The sequence below is a fragment of the Carcharhinus amblyrhynchos genome, chromosome 4 (assembly GCF_965287045.1).
Source record: "Carcharhinus amblyrhynchos chromosome 4, sCarAmb.v2.hapA, whole genome shotgun sequence".
NCBI lineage: Eukaryota > Metazoa > Chordata > Chondrichthyes > Carcharhiniformes > Carcharhinidae > Carcharhinus > Carcharhinus amblyrhynchos.
Window position 1 is genome coordinate 22401202 of NC_137327.1, and position 16664 is coordinate 22417865.

A 16664-nucleotide genomic window follows, 5' to 3' on the forward strand; every position below is an offset into this window, starting at 1 on the left:
TTTAAAATATAAAATAAAATCATAAGTGTAAACAGAAGAATGTAATTGGCTTTTTGCGAAAAAAAAGTTACAGTCTTTGAATCAAATAGTTTGATAGTCATTAATACTAATTGAATAAATTAATAATTAAAATGTTAGCGTTCTAATTTTGAATGTAGGGCCTCCAAAACAGGATCATTTATACTGATGCTGCTGAATGAAGCAGTAGTACAGTTTTGACTCATAATATTTCTTGCCAAAACGAAGGATAGTCCTTGGGTAATGTTTGTGGTAGGGGCCAGAGGTGAGGTTGTGTAAGAGAAAGCTGACTTTTTTTGTGTTCTGAGTTTAGCAATAACAGGACATTCAGTTCCATTACTGTTAACTTAGGAGAAGGAGCTATGACATTATATATGTTGGTGTCCAGATGTCCACATATATTAAACTGATGACATTATTCAAATTATTTGAGATAGTAACTTTTAATTTAACAATTGCTCACTTTTTTTGTACCAAACTTTTTTTTTGTTTTTTAAGAACATAAGAAATAGGAGCAGGAGTAGGCCATCTAGCCCCTCGAGCCTGCCCCGCCATTCAGTAAGATCATGGCTGATCTGTCGTGTCTCAGCTCCACATTCCCGCCCTGTCCCCATAACCCTTAATCCCCTTGCCTATCAAAAACCTATAAACCCGCGTCTTAAAAATATTTAGCGAGGCAGCCTCCACCACTTCAACAGGCAGAGAATTCCAGAGATTCACCACCCTTTGAGTGAAGAAGTTCCTCCTCAACTCCGTCCTAAACCGCCCCCCCTTTATCTTGAGGCTGTGCCCTCTAGTCCTACTGTCCTTTTCTGAGCGGGAAGAGCCTCTCCACCTCTATCCTATCCATCCCATTCATCATCTTATACGTCTCAATGAGATCTCCCCTCATTCTTCTAAACTCTAACGAGTACAAGCCTAGTTTATTCAGACTTTCCTCATAGTTCAACCCCCTCAACTCCGGTATCAGCCCAGTAAACCACCTCTGCACTCCCTCCAAGGCCAAAATATCCTTGCGTAAGTGCGGTGACCAAAACTGCACATAGTACTCCAGCTGCGGCCTCACCAGTGCCCTATACAGCTGCAGCAAGACCTCCCTACTTTTATATTCAATCCCCCTCGCTATGAAGGCCAGCATCCCATTTGCCTTCCTGACCACCTGCAGGCCGGGTTTTTGCGACTCATGCACAAGGACCCCGAGGTCCCTCTGCACCGTCGCATGCAGCAGTTTTTCTCCATGTAAGTTATAGTCCTTCCTACCATTATTCCAACCAAAGTGGACAACCTCACATTTGCCAACATTAAATTCCATTTGCCAGTTCCTGGCCCATTCGCCCAGCCTATCTAGATCCTTCTGCAGACTCTCCACACCCTCCGCACAATTTGCCGTTCCACCAATCTTGGTGTCATCAGCAAATTTCGACACCATACACTCGGTTCCCTCCTCCAGATCATCTGTATAAATGGTAAATAGCTGAGGCCCCAGCACCGACCCCTGGGGCACTACACGAGTCACCAACCGCCAATCCGAATAGCACCCATTGACCCCCACACTCTGCCTCCTATTTGACAGCCAATCCTCTATCCATGCTAACACCCTACTCCCAACTCCATGCCCCCTGACCTTCTGTAATAACCTCTTGTGAGGCACCTTGTCAAACGCCTTCTGAAAATCAAGAAAGACCACATCCACCGGCTCTCCTCTATCCACTGCCCTAGACACATCCTCGTAGAACTCCAATAAATTCGTCAGACACGACTTCCCCTTAACAAAACCGTGCTGCGTCTGCTCTATCAAACAATTCTCCTCAAGATGCCTCGCTATTTTCTCCTTGATCACGGACTCTAACATTTTACCTACAACAGACGTTAAACTAACCGGCCTTTAATTCCCTGCCTTTGGCTGGCACCCTTCTTAAACAACGGCGTAACATTAGCCATTTTCCAATCTTCCGGCACTTCCCCGGAATCCAGCGACGTTTGGAAAATAATCACCAAGGCATCCACTATCACCTCTGCCATTTCTTTCAGAACCCTCAGATGCATTCCATCCGGTCCTGGGGACTTGTCCACAATCAGTCCCTCCAGTCTGTCGAGCACTGCCTCTCTAGTAACAATAATGTCATTCAGGCCCTCCATTCCTACCATCTTTCTTTCCATTGCTAACACCCGGCAAATTATTCACATCTACCCACCTCATTACGTAACACCAGATCCAAGATAGCTCGCTCCCTCGTCAGCTCCAACACACACTGTTCAAGGAAACTATCCGAGCAGCATTCCAAGAACTCCTCCTCAAGCCCATCGCGTCCAGCATGGGTCGACCAATCAATATGTAGATTGAAATCCCCCATAATTATCGCCGTTTCATTCCTGCATGCCGCATTTATTTGCGTGTTAACAGCCCGCCCCACCTCCAGATCATTATTTGGGGGGCCTATAAATGACGCCCACCAGTGTCTTCCTCCCTTTGCTGTTCCTAATCTCCACCCACAACGATTCCACGTTCTGTTCTTTGGTTCCTATATCATCCCTTACTACCACCCTGATGCTATCCTTAATCAGCAGAGCTACGCCCCCCCCTTTTTCCTCCCACCTGTCCTTCCTAAACACTTGATACCCCTGGACGTTCAGCTCCCAGTCCCTGTCACCTTGCAGCCACGTCTCTGTACTGGCCACCAGATCATATCCATTTGTGCTGATCTGCGCCACCAGCTCGTCCACTTTATTCCGAATGCTTCGTGCATTCAGATAAAGTGCCTTCATCCCAGCCTTCACCTGTACCCTATTCGCCAGAACAGTCCTATTTACATGATTCGCCAGGACTCTGGTCCCAGCACGGTTCAGACCAACCCCATCCCACCTGAACAGGTCCCACCTACCCCAATACTGATGCCAATGCCCCATAAATTCAAACCCATTCCTCCCACACCAATCCCTGAGCACCCATTCACTTCCTTAATCTTATCAACCCTACGCCCGTCTGCACTCGGTTCAGGCAGTAATCCAGAGATAACCACCTTGTTGGTTCTACTTTTTAATTCCATTCCCAGCTTTTCATTACCCCCCCCGCCCCGATCCTCAGTTTGCATTTTGCCTACGTCATTGGCACCCACATGTACTACAACGACCGGATTCTCACCCTCCCACTCCAGGTTCCTCTGCAGCCCAGATGAGACATCCTGGACCCGAGCACCAGGCAGACAACATACCCTTCTGTGCACTTTGTCATTGTGACAAAGGACAGTGTCAATACCCTTAACCCCACTGTCCCCAATTACTACTACGTTCCTTTTCACCTTCTCTTTGTCTATGTCCTGTGTCTGCATCACTACTGTGTGCAGTTTGCTCACCAACCTCTCAGCCCTCGTTCTCGTCCACACTGGACTTTTTCAACTCATGAATTCTTCAAGTCAATTTTTCCATCTTTTGAATATGAAATGTACTTGTGATATTGTGCAAATGAATGTGGAATAAAAAAACGTGCATCTGTCATGGTGATCATGATTGCCATAAAAACTAAGTCTGATATTCTTACCTAGTTTGGTCTATATATGACTCCAGATTCCCAATAATATGACTGATTCTTTAAATGCCCTTACAGTACCCTAACAAGCCACTCAGTTGTTTCTAATTGCCACAAAAAATTATGAAAAGAATAAAAATAAACAGAGCATTTAGCATTGATCTCAGCATCTGATTTGGAAACACCAAAAATATATAGTCTGGTAAACCTTGGAAAGGCCTCACTAACATCTGTGAATTTACACCAAAATTGAAATAGCTGTTCCAACGTCATCAAGCAGTAGCTTTACATAGGTTTAATATATAGTCATAAACACCAAATTACATCTGTGAGCCAATGCCATAAGTTCCTCCATCACCATCTCTGGGTATGTCTTGTCACACTGGCAGAGATGGTGGCAAAGTGGGACACAGTTGGGACTCCTGAATATTGAGTCCACAAACCCATGAAGTTTTGTGATGCAAGGTTAAACTTGAGCAAGGAAACAATTTTTCATCCCTCAACTGATTAATGGGTGCTCTGCACGATGAACCCCACATGATACCGGAGTTGAGGGGGTCGAGCTATGAGGAGAGGCTGAATAAACTAGGCTTGTACTCGTTAGAGTTTGGAAGAATGAGGGGAGATCTCATTGAGACGTATAAGATGATGAATGGGATGGATAGGATAGAGGTGGAGAGACTCTTCCCGCTCAAAAAAGACAGTAGGACTAGGGGGCACAGCCTCAAGGTAAAGGGGGGGCGGTTTAGAATGGAGTTGAGGAGGAACTTCTTCACTCAAAGGGTGGTGAATCTCTGGAATTCTCTGCCCGTTGAAGTGGTGGAGGCTGCCTCGCTAAATATTTTTAAGACGCGGGTTGATGGGTTTCTGATAAGAGAGGGGATTAAGGGTTATGGGGAGAGGGCGGGAAAGTGGAACTGAGCCGCGACAGATCAGCCATGATCTTATTGAATGGTGGGGGAGGCTCGAAGGGCTAGATGGCCTACTCCTGCTCCTATTTCTTGCAAAGCCGTGTGGGGGACATCAATGTCAACCCTTGAGTGGCTTGATAGCACCACTACTGCCCAAACTGGCCAGGTCTGAAAAGGACACAATTGCCAGACTGGACTTTTGGCAACTATTGAGGAAACTAATGTAAGGAAATAAACTTTTTGACTTTATCCTTGCCAATCTATTTGTTACAGATGTCTGTCCATGAGTGTATTGGTGGGAGTGACCTTGTGGAGAAAAGGACCCATCTTCATACTGAGGGCACCTTCTGTCATTTTGTGCATCTTGACCTTCTCCATGAAGCTCCTATCATCATTGATGACAACCGATTTGATTCATTCTATGATATCAAGAAATGGCTGAGCTTGCTGAATTCAGCAAAGTTAATCGACGTGTTCTCCAAAACTGACCACAACCTTAGCCAAGCTGTTCCAGTGTAGCGACAACATTGGCATTTCCTTGACAATGTAGAAAACTTTGTTGATTTGTCCTGTTCGCAAGGTATGATATACCTGATTAGACTAGTTCCTGCCTTGTCCATCTAACCTTGATCATCAGCATAGAAATGGAAAAGATAGTTGACAGTCCTATTAAGTATGATTTACTCAGCATCAGTTTGCTCTGTGATGCTCAGTTTGGGGTCTGCCAGACAACTTCAGCTCCAGGCCTTATTACAGCCTTGATCCAAGCATTTATAAAAAAGCTGAATGCAGAGCTGAGATAAAAGTAACTGCTGTTGACATGAAGGCAGCACTTGAGAGTGTGGCATAAATATCCTTGAGTAAAATTGAAGTCAATAAGGATCGTTGAAGTTCTCCACTGACTGGAGTTGTTCAAAGAATAAAGGCGGTAGTTGTGGTTATTCATTGCCAATTACTCCCTTGGATATTGCTGCAGAAGCTCCTCAAGGTAGTGTCTTAGATCCAACCACCTTCAGCTGCTTCATCAATTACCTCCCTCCGTTAGAAGTGTGGATGTTTGATTTGTTCAGCATCATTCATGACTTCTCAAATGCTGGACACTGTTTCAGTAGGACCTGGATTGCATTCTGGCTTGGGCTGGTATGTGGTAAGAAACATTTGTGCCACAAACATCCAGCAACAGTCACCTACCAGCAAGGGAGTATCTGACCATCTCCAATGATGACCATCACCATCATTGAATTTCACCATCAACAGCAACTTGGGGTCCACTGACCACAACCGTAACTGGACCAAATATATCAATACTCTGGCTTGAAGAGGAAGTCAGAGGTTGAGTATGGTGGGATGATTCAACTTCTGACTTCCTAAAGCCTTTCCACATTCTACAAAGCATAAGTCAAGAGTATGATGGAATAATCAACATTTGACTGCATAATTGCAGCTCAAGCAATGCTTGAGGAGCTGCACACCATCCAGAACAAAACAGTTTGCTTGATCAACACCATCTACCACCTTAAACATTTATTTCCTCTACCACCAGTGCACCATGGTTGCAGTGTGCAATATTTGTAAGATGCACAGCAGCAACTTGCCAAAGCCTCTTCAACAGCATCACTCAAACTTGTGACCTCTACCATTTAGGAGAACAAGGGCAGTAGACACATGGACGCATTACAATCTACATATTTCCCTTCAAGGCATACGCCATCCTGACTTAAGAATGTATTGCTGTTCCTTAATTGCCACTGTGTCAAAATCCTGGTACTCCTTCATAAGCAGCACTGTTGATGTACCTGCTCCACTTGGACCATAGTGGTTCTGGAAGGCAGAACACCACTCCCTGTTTTGAGAACAATTATGGTTGCAATAAATGCTGCCCTTGTTAGCTGGCAATGCCTATTTTCTATTACTGAGGTTTCTTAATTTGTTTCAAGTTTACTTACCTGAATATGGGGTTGCTTTTTTTTTGCTTTGGCTTGTTTCAGTAATTCTGAATTGCAATATTTTGTTTGCAGTGTTGAATTTTGTAGTTAATTATTTGACTTTGTGCTCATTGTTTTGGTTAATGCAGCTTTTGAGTTGCACTTACTGAGAAGAAGTTGGTTATGAAATTCTGTACTCAGTTCATTCTAATGAATAAACCAGAGAAGCCAGTTTGCAAATAACTGGCAGACGTTGCACTTTTGTAATTGTTTTGCATAAAAAGATATCTTTTAACATTCTCAACTCTTAAATCAGATTTTCATTAGTTCAAACCCCACAACTGAACTTGAGCCAAGAATCTAGATTGGCACTTAAGTTTAGTACTGAAGGAGTATGTTACCATTACTGGTGGTTTCTTTTCGATGAAAAGTGAAACTGAGGCCCTGCCTGTCTTCTCCGATGGATGTGAAAGATCCTGTGACGCTATTTGAAGAGTGCTCTCAATGTCCTGCACAAATTTATCCTTCAAACTATACCACCAAAACGGATGTATAGGTGATTTATCTAATCGTTGTTTATGGGAGGTTGCTGTGTGCAACTCGATGTGTACATTTCCCTACATTACCACAGAGTTTAAACTTCCAAAGTATTTCGTTCTGACATCCAGAAGTTATGAAAGACATTTAAAGTATAAGATCTTCCTTTCTGAAATTTAAAAACCACAATAAAATATTCACACACTTAGTAAGGACCAGATGTAAAGTATATAGATTTGTTATGACACTCATTTTAAAATCTATAAGTCCACACAATCCCTGAGAGTTATTTGATCTAGAAAGCTGAAAGAATTCAGTTATTACTATATAAAATACTCTGTATTTTGCATCACCACTATGACAACTTCTAATTATATAACGGTTCTATACTTTATAGAGCACAGTGGTTAGCACAGCTGCCTCACAGTGCGATGGCCCTGGGTTCAGTTCCAGCCTTAGGCCACTATTTATGTGGAGTCTGTGTATTCTAGACATGTCTGAGTGGGTTTCCTCAGGTGCTCTGCTTCCTCCCACAGTCCGAAAGATGTGCTGGTTAGGTGCATTAGCCATCCTAAATTCTTCCTCTGTGGACCCAAACAAGTGCCGGAGTGTGGCGATTGGGGGATTTTCACAGTAACTTTATTGCAATGTTAATATAAGCCTGCTTATGTCACTAATAAATAAACTTTAAGGAAGCCAATTGATACCATTCAGTAGTCTGGGGAGGCAGTGAAATATTGTCAATGGAACAGCAACAGTCAAGTTCATGGCACCACGGGTGCCTCTGCTGCACAGAAGGGGAGGAAAACGAGCAGCAGGGCTATAATGATGCGGGATTCAGTATTAAGGAGTACAGACGGGGCTTCTGTGGCTGCAGACTTGAGACCAAGATGGTATGTTGCTTCCAAGGTGCCAGGGTCAGGGATGTCACAAAGCTGCAGGACACCCTGGAGAGGGAGGGTGAACAGCCAGTGGTTGGGATATACATAGTATCAACAACAAAGGGATGAGATCCTGAATGCTGAATATAGGAAGTTCAGAGATGAATTAAAATGCAGAACCTCAAATGTAGTAATTGCGGGATTACTCCCAGCAGCATGCATTAGCGAGAGCAGGAATAAGAGGATAGATCAAATGAATATGTGGCTGGAGAAATTGTGTACTAGGGAGAGTTTAGATTTTTTAAGGCATTGGGACTGGTTCTTGGGAAGGTGGGATCTATACAAGATGGACAGGTTGCACCAGGGCAGAGCTGGGCCAATATCTTGCTAGTTCCACTGGGGCGGTTCTAAACTAGTATGGGAGGGGGATGGGAACCAAAAAGTAGTTTTCGATGGCTCAGATTCCGATTAGGAAATGGGAGGTAGAACATTAGTTAGAGTTGTAGAGTTTTACAGCATGAAAACAGGCCCTTGGGCCCAACTTGTCCACGCTGCCCAGTTTTTAACATTAATGCAAGGAGTATTATAAACCAGACAGATAACCTAAGGGCACAGACACATGGTAGCATAATGTTGTTATAATGGAAACTTGGCTAAAGGAGGGGCAAAACTGGCAGTTAAATATCCCTTGATAGAGTTTTCAGGCAGGATAGTGTGGGTGACGATAAAAAGGAAGGGGATAGTATTATTGGTGAAAGAATAATATACTAAATGGATTAACAAATGAAGCTTTACAGGTTCAGTTTAGGAATAAAAAAGTCACACGTAGAACATATATTTAGACAAATTCTTCTCTTTAGAAATAAGAGCAATAATAGGAGAAGACTTTAACTATCTCAATCGCAACTGGGTTCCAAAAAATGTAAGGGGCATTGAGGGTGAAAAATTCATGTGTCCAAGAAAATTTTTTTTCAAATAATACGTGGTAAGCCCAATGAATGGAGACTCAAATCTGGATTTAGTTTTGGGAAATGAAAATGGGCGAGTGGATGAAGTGACAGTGGGCAACCATTTGGGAATAGTGAAAGCAATTTGGTTAGGTTTAGTATTATTATGGAAAAGGACAGGGATAAATCAGGAATAAAAGTTTTAAACTGAGAAAAGGCGAACTATATAAAACTGAGAAGTGAATTGGCTGAGATGGGTTGGACAAGACTGTGAATGGATATATCAATTGTAAACCAGTGGGAAGAACTAATAAGTGAGATCCATCCTTTAGGGTACAAAACAGACATTCGCCTTCAAAAATAAGAATGGTACTGCTAAATCTAGACACACCCCCGCCATGGTTACCTGAAAAAAAATTACACAGATAAAGAAAGCTTATGATGGTCACAAAAAATTCAATGTTGCAGATAGCTTGGAGTATGAAGATACAGGAATCAAGTTCCTTTTTTAAAAAAAAAAGGAAATCAAAGAGAGGGCATGAAAAAATATTAGCCAGCAAGATTAAGGACAATCCAAAAATGTTTTACCGGTACACAAACAGCAAAAGGATAATTGAGGAAAAAGTGAGATTTATCAGAGATGAACAAGGGAACTTGTGTGAAAATGCAGAGAGTACTTGAAGTGTTTTAAATGAATTTTTTGTCTCTGTTTTCACAAAGGTTAGGTGGATTGGCCATGCTAAATTGCCCCTTAGTGTCAGGGGGATTAGCAGGATAAATACATGGGGTTACAAGGATAGGGTCTGGGTGGGTTTGTTGTTGGTGCAAGTTCAATGGGGCAAATGGCCTCCTTTTGCACTGTAGGGATTCCATGAAAGGAAAGGGGCAATCTGGATATAGTAATCCAAAAGGAGAAGTGTGAAATATTGGATAAAATATTGGAAGTGTTGGCGTTTAATCCTTGAAAGTAGATAAGGCGCCAGGACCAGATGGGTTGTTCCTGAAGAACGAAGTCAGGGAGGAAATAATAGGTGTTCTGAGGATTATTTTCCAGTCTTCACTAGACACAGTTGAGCTGGAGGACTGGAGAATGCAAATGTGGTTCTGTTGTTTAAAAAGGTGATGTAAAATAATTATAGACAATTAGTCTTTCTTCGATGGTGGGAAAATTGTTAGAATCAATCCTGAGAGATCCGATAAACTGTCACTTCATAAAGGCGTGGACGAGTCAGGGATAGTCAGCATGGCTTTGTTGAGGAAAGGTCATGCCTTACAAATTTGATTGAAATCTTTGAGTAAGTGACAAAAAGGATCGATGAGGATCGTGCAGTAGATGTTGTCTACATGGCTTTTCGTAAGAGATTTGACAAGGTCTCACATGGCAGACTGGTCAAAAAAAAAAGCCCATAGGTTATAGGGTACTGTGGTGAATTGGATCCAATGTTGGCTTAGTAATAGGAATTAAAGACTGGTTGATGGCTGCCCTTGCGAATGGAAAGCTGTTTCAAGTGGTAGTCCACATGGCTGTGTTGGCCCTGCTGCTTATTTCCTGTATTAACGATTTGGACTTGAACATGAGGGCACAACTGGGGAAATTTGCAGATGACACAAAAATCGACCGTATAGTGTAGAGGATAGCTGTAAACTCAAATGATATAGATGTGGGCAGGAAAGTGGCAGATGGAGTATAGCCCTGATGAGTATGCGGTAATGCATTTAGGAAGATCGAACAGCAAAAGGAAATAGGGAGCAATGGGAATGCACTGAAAGTACTGAGTGTACTATTGATGAAGTGAGCAATTTGTGCTCAGGTCCTGAAAGGAAGCAATACAGGTAGATAAGGTTGTAAAGAATGTTTACAAAATGGTCTTCTTCTTTGGCTCTTCTTCTTTGTACAGAATACAAAAGTAGTGCTACAGTGATGAAACTGGATGGGACACTGGTGAGACCATCAGTGTTATAGTTCTGATCACATTATAGGAAGAACGTAGCTCCTCTGGTGAGAATACATACAAAATTTTGTAGAATTTTGCCAGGGCTCGAGAATTGTAGCCCTGAAGAGAGATTGGAGAGGTTGGGGTTATTTTTCTTGGAACAGAGAAGGCTGAGGGGTGACATGATTGAGGTATACAAAATTCTGAAGAGTAGAGATAGGTTCCTCCTGTCCACTGTTTCCCTTGACAGTGTTAAAAAAATCAGGGAGTTATAAGTAAGTGGTAAGGATTAGAGGACATGAGGAAAAATGTTTTCACCTGAACCCATTTTAAAAAGTACCTGGATCTGCATCTTAAGTGTAATAAGTTGCAGGCAATGGCCGTGTGCAGCAAGATAGGATTAGAAAGAGCACCTGCATGGGTCAAATGGTCCACTTCTGTGCTGTATCATTTCTATGGACTAGTAATCCAGAGGCGGGAAAGACTTTGGGGACCCTGGTTTGAATCCCACTGAGGCAAACGTTGAATTTGATAAATATCTGGAATTAAAAGAAACCATGGTTGACTGTTGTAAACATCCATCTTGTTCATTAATCCTTCATAGGGAAGGAAATCTGCCATTTTTACTTGGTTTGCCTACCTATAACTCCAGACCCATAACAATGTGATTAACTCTTAATGCCCTCTGCAGTGGTCTCAGTTAATGGGCATTTAGGGATGGGCAATAAATGCTGGTCCAGCCAATGACATTCATATCCTGTGAATGAATGGGGGAAAAGAAGTAAAATTAATACAAACAGTTAGATTCTAGCATTGTGACATCTCAATAATGTTAAGAGCGTGGCTGCTGGTAAATGCCAAGTGGTTTAAATCTCAGAAGGAAAACTTGATACAACTGCCCCCAAGTTTGTGTGTGCAATTTATATAGTATAAGGAGATGTTTTTAAATCCAGAAATGTTGTCCCTGAATACTTGGCATGATTCTATGGCAAAGTAAATGTTTATTAAGAAATAAGAGAAAAAAAGTAGAAGTACACAAACAAAATAAAAGGCTTCACATAGTACCAATACTTTAAACAGTTCCAAGCAATCTTAATTTAACTCTTCACAGCTAACCTTATCCAATCTGTTCAACATCACCATTAAAGATTTTATCTCTCTTGGGGTGCCCTCTGAGGTATTCCAGCAGTTGGCTTTTCAGATCTGATATCATTCTCACTGCTTGTTGGGAATTAACCAACTATTCCTGCTAATGGCTGAGACCTAAAGCTGCTACCTTTTGTAGGTTTCAAACTCCTTAAGTACATATTTCCCCTTTTTTTTTTTATCCCTCCATTCTCTTGCCAATATTCTCTGCTGTCTCCCAGAATTGATAAATTTCATCTCTTCAGCTTTTAGTTTTAAAAAGTAAACTTCCTTTATCCACAGATGACACCTTTCTTTCACATCTTGCATTTCTTATTCTTTACACCACAACAATCCATTCAAATCTATTCCTATTCTATAACCATCTATTGTATAACCATCCTTAACAAGTTACCTTGGGCACATTATCTCTGAAGTCCTGCTAGGCTCATTAACATATCAGACTCACGGTTTGCATTCATAGTCATTTAATCCCTTGCTTTAATTACCATTCACATACTCTAACTGTTTAAAACATAACCAAAATATCACAGTTCTTTTAGATTTTCTTGAAATTTGTGCAATATTTGAATGACTGAAAGGATTGTTCTTCTAAAATCACAAAACTTATTTGGAATTACAGTTATGAAGTTAAGACCAATGATAGGCAGATAGAAAAAGATCTATTAGACTATCTATCCTGTCTCAATTACAATGCCTCATGAATCACAATATACATACTTCCCACCCTACACGGAAAATCCATAATTGTCTGGAAGAGGTTGAAAAGTCAGGTCAGTTAGGAAAGAAATTTTGAGAGATTCCTCTCTCATCCCCTGCGGAATCAGACATGGTCCAAGAGACCACCCTGGCTTTGATTAATGTTAAACAGTAGGTACCAGACACTACTTTTTTAAAAAAAAGTAAATCAATGTTCATGACAGGTCAGCAATCTGTTCCATTGGTCTACTTTTGACTGGGAAAAAAACTGGCTCCAAACCTCTGATCTAGTCCTGTCTTTGCCTAACTTGAGATTTGACCTACTTTAACCTATTTAGTTGAAACAAAATGTCTATATAAATGCAATCTCATTCCATCAGCATTTTAGAAACTTTGATTACATCACCCCAAAGTTTATGTTTGTAAAGTTGCTGCTCTTTTTATATTCATATGTGGGATATGGAATGTGTGCAATGATGACATTTCTTTTCCATCCCTAACTGCCCAAGCTGGTGATGAATTGTTTAATCATCAATTGCTGTATCCCATGCCTATCCATATCCCCTCAGAGTTCTTAAAGAACCAGTGACAAGAAAGAAATACTGATTATAGTTCAAAGTTTGGATGCTGTGTGACTTGAAGGGGAACTCGCAGGTGGTGTGCTTGATGTCCTTATTCTTGGTGTTAAAGGTCATGGATTTGGAAATTGCTGCAAAAGCAGCTTTGGTGAGTTACTGCATCTTGTAGATGGTACGAACTGTGACCACATTATGTCAAAGATAGAGTGAATGGGGTGCCAGTCAAATGGAGTGCTTTTATCTTGGATGGGTGTCAAGCTTTTTAAGTGTTGTTGGAGCTACACTCATTCAAACAAATAGAGAATAATTCATCACACTCCCAACTTGAACTTTCAGCCTTCAGGTGATTTAGTTGTCATAGAATTCCCAACCTCGGAGCTGCTTTTGTAGCTGGTTTAATTCAGTTTCTGGTCAATAGTAACTGCCAGGATGTTGAAAATTGGGGATTCGACTGAATGCCAGTGAAAGTGTTCAGATTCTTTGGGGTTGGTCATTGTCTGGAACTTATGTCATGTGAGTGTTTGTTGCTATTTATCAGTTCAAGCCCGAATGTTATCCAAACTTTCCACATGCAAGCAGACTGTTTTAGGATCTGAGGAGTTGTGAATGGAACTGAACATTACAGAAATATTCCCTACTTCCGACTTGATGGAGAGGGAAAGTCATTCATGAAGCAGATTAAGGTGGTTGGGCGCAGGACACTGCCCTGAGAAGCTGCAGTGATGTCCGAAGTGTGAGATGATTGGCTTCCAAACATCATCTTTTGTGCCAGGTATGATACCATCAGTGGAGAATTTCCAATGATTCCCATTGAATTCAATTTTGTTAGGGCTCATTGATGTTGCACTCTGCCCTTGACGTCAAGGCAGTATTTGACTTTCATCTCATTCCTGGAATTAGTTCTTTCTTTCATGTTTGGACCAAGCCTCTAATGGGCTCTGGAACTGAGCCGGAATGCAAACTGAGTATTGGTGAGCAAATGCTGTTTCAGTATTTTCAACAATACCTTTGTTCATGGAGTGGCAATGGCCAGGTTGAATTCATCTTGCTCTTTATGGACAAGCCATACCTAGGCAATTTCCACATTGTTGGATGGATGCTGGGGTTGGAACTATAATGAACAGATTGGCTAGCAGTGCAGCTAGTTCTTGAGCCCAAGTCTTCAGCATTACAGCCAGCATGTTGTCTTTGAGCCCACCTGGAAAATTGGGATGCTTTAAACTGGGAACTAATCTAGTGGCTTTCACCGACACTGTGACTGACTGCAGTGTCGCTCACCATATGAACACTACTGGAACTGAGGCTTTAGGAACTTTCAAGCTGTAATTGGATGGGCACATGGAGCACACCAGAATGATAAGGAGTGGGATAGCTTGATCTTGGGTTTGGACATAGCTCGGCACAACATTGAGGGCCGAAGGGATGTACTGTGCTGTACTGTTCTATGAGGCTTTACCATGGTCTTGTACAAGATCAGAATGGTATGTTTTCTCCTCCTTGTGAGTGGCCAAGAAATACCCTATTCACTCAAGCTCTTGCTCCACTGCACTGGTCATGTATTTTTAGAGAACTGTGCCCAGATTTCTTTCTCCATCAGCTTTAATGTTTTTCCCTGAAGGTGTTGTTCATTGTGTGATATACAGTGCAAAGTGATGTGAGCTGGGTAGCCATTATCCTGCAGGATGCCTTTGATGTGCTGTGCTCCATTTCAGCATTAAGCTTGCATGGTGAGCAATCACTTGGGCCCTATTTACAAGGTTGTCAATAAAGCCAGTCTTGTTGTGTGTGAAATTCTTAAGTTACATACATGTACATTAACCACTAAAGGTTTGCGGTAGCTCTTGGTAGAGAAACTGCTGGCAAATTCCTCAACTAGTATGTCAAGAAAAGGAAGTTAATTTAACTACTCCATTTCAAAGGTGAATTTGAGCAAAAGATGGAGCCCATTAAGTTATGTAAGCAAATTATTATATCCAGCTGCAGATTTTAAATATAGCAAACGTGTCATCCACAGAAACATATGAGGGGAGCAATTAGCTTCATGTTTTTATATGGTGAATGTAAGTAATTTTATGTTTAACTGTTATAGTGTTATAAAGTCCATTATAATTATGGAATTTCTCACTTTTTTTTGTAACTGCCACTACAAATATGTGGGTAGTTTTAGAATTTCTATTTCATAGAATGTGAGCATCATACGCAAGACTGCTATTTGTTGTCCATACCTAAAAAGGTGGCAGTGAGCCACTGCTGTGAACTGCTGCAGTCCATGTGGATATAGGTACACCACAATTTTGTTCGGAAGGAAGTTCCCAGGTTTTTGGCTTAATTGAACAATGTGACTTTATAATGTTGTTATTTTCATGGTCTTCACATTTTAGTGCCTTGGCAAGAAAAACCTTGATGCAATAGGATTTTACTAGTGTTGTAATGAATAGTTTCACAAATGTAAATTATTAGCATATATTTCAAGAAATTTGTTATGTTTTTGTTGTTTTATACAGCTTATTGATTTGGGGCAAACAAACTGTTCAGATATTGCTTATCTCCTTGTGGCCACTTTGTAAGGGTCAAGTCCAAAGATCCTGTGTTTGATGTTTTGAACAGTACAGAAGAAAAAAGACTACATAGCTGTTTTTCCTAAGCTCTCTAGTTGTCCAGTTTTTGATGAATCCCAATCATTCCCCCTACATGTGCTGAATGGCTTCCTTCTGCACAGTACGGATTCTATGGTTCTATGAACAAAACTGTGAAGAAATTAGAAAAACAAAAATGGGGGGAAGCTAAATGGGGGTAAATAACCTTCCACAACTAGGGGAAAAATTGATGGAAAGGCAAACTGAATAGGGCAGAAAAATACACGGTAGATGGAGAAAATCTGTTCAGATATATAAATGAATCTTTTAATTATTTCAACTACATCTAAAAAATTGAAGAGAAATTTTGTCCATTCTGTCGTTCTCAATTTTGATCTGCTTATGTAATTCTGATCAATTGCTGGAATCCCAGGGCTCCAGGTGCTCTGTGACCCTCTGGCCACGGTCCTTTTCGTCGTTCCAACCATTGTTTTGGTACTTGGGTTTCCATAGAATCCCTCCAGTGCAGAAAGAGAGACCCATCATGTTACTTAATTTACCAGTGTCAAAATTTAGCATTGTAAAATATTTCAACTTTGAGATTATAAAGTTTAATTTTTTTGGTAAAGGTGATGCTACAGAACCTAAAACACAGTTTTAATATTGGTGCATTAGTTCCCATTGGAATCAATAAAGTTGGAATTTCAGGAATGCAACCACAACTTCAACTTAGCATAGTTTGCTTCTGTAGTGAATGATGTTATTCAGGTAATACCTGTTTATTTCTAATTGATTCTGTGCAAATTGCTTTATTGAGTACAAACTTGGCAGTTTCTTTGACTGTCTCAGAATTCCTAACAGATTCTTTTATGTGCAAAATATCAAAGCAGCACAAATTGGTGAAAAAGGCATAACTGTGATATCAGGTGATGACTCAATGTTACCATTGTACTGTGTGGCACAGTGGTTAGCACTGCTGCCTCACA

General features: G+C 41.2%; 1 protein-coding gene across 4 annotated transcripts in view; it reads left to right on the plus strand.

Moving 5' to 3' along the window:
• Nucleotides 1–16664, plus strand: part of nfat5b (nuclear factor of activated T cells 5b) — a 170455-nt gene that overhangs the window by 31398 nt on the left and 122393 nt on the right. The window contains exon 1 of one of the 4 annotated variants that reach the window (XM_080186805.1): nt 4749–5035. The exons of the other annotated variants lie outside the window; for them this stretch is intronic. The gene's annotated coding sequence lies outside the window, so the exon portion shown is untranslated. Of the gene's footprint in view, nt 1–4748; nt 5036–16664 lie in introns of those variants that run through there. 4 annotated transcript variants of the gene reach the window in all.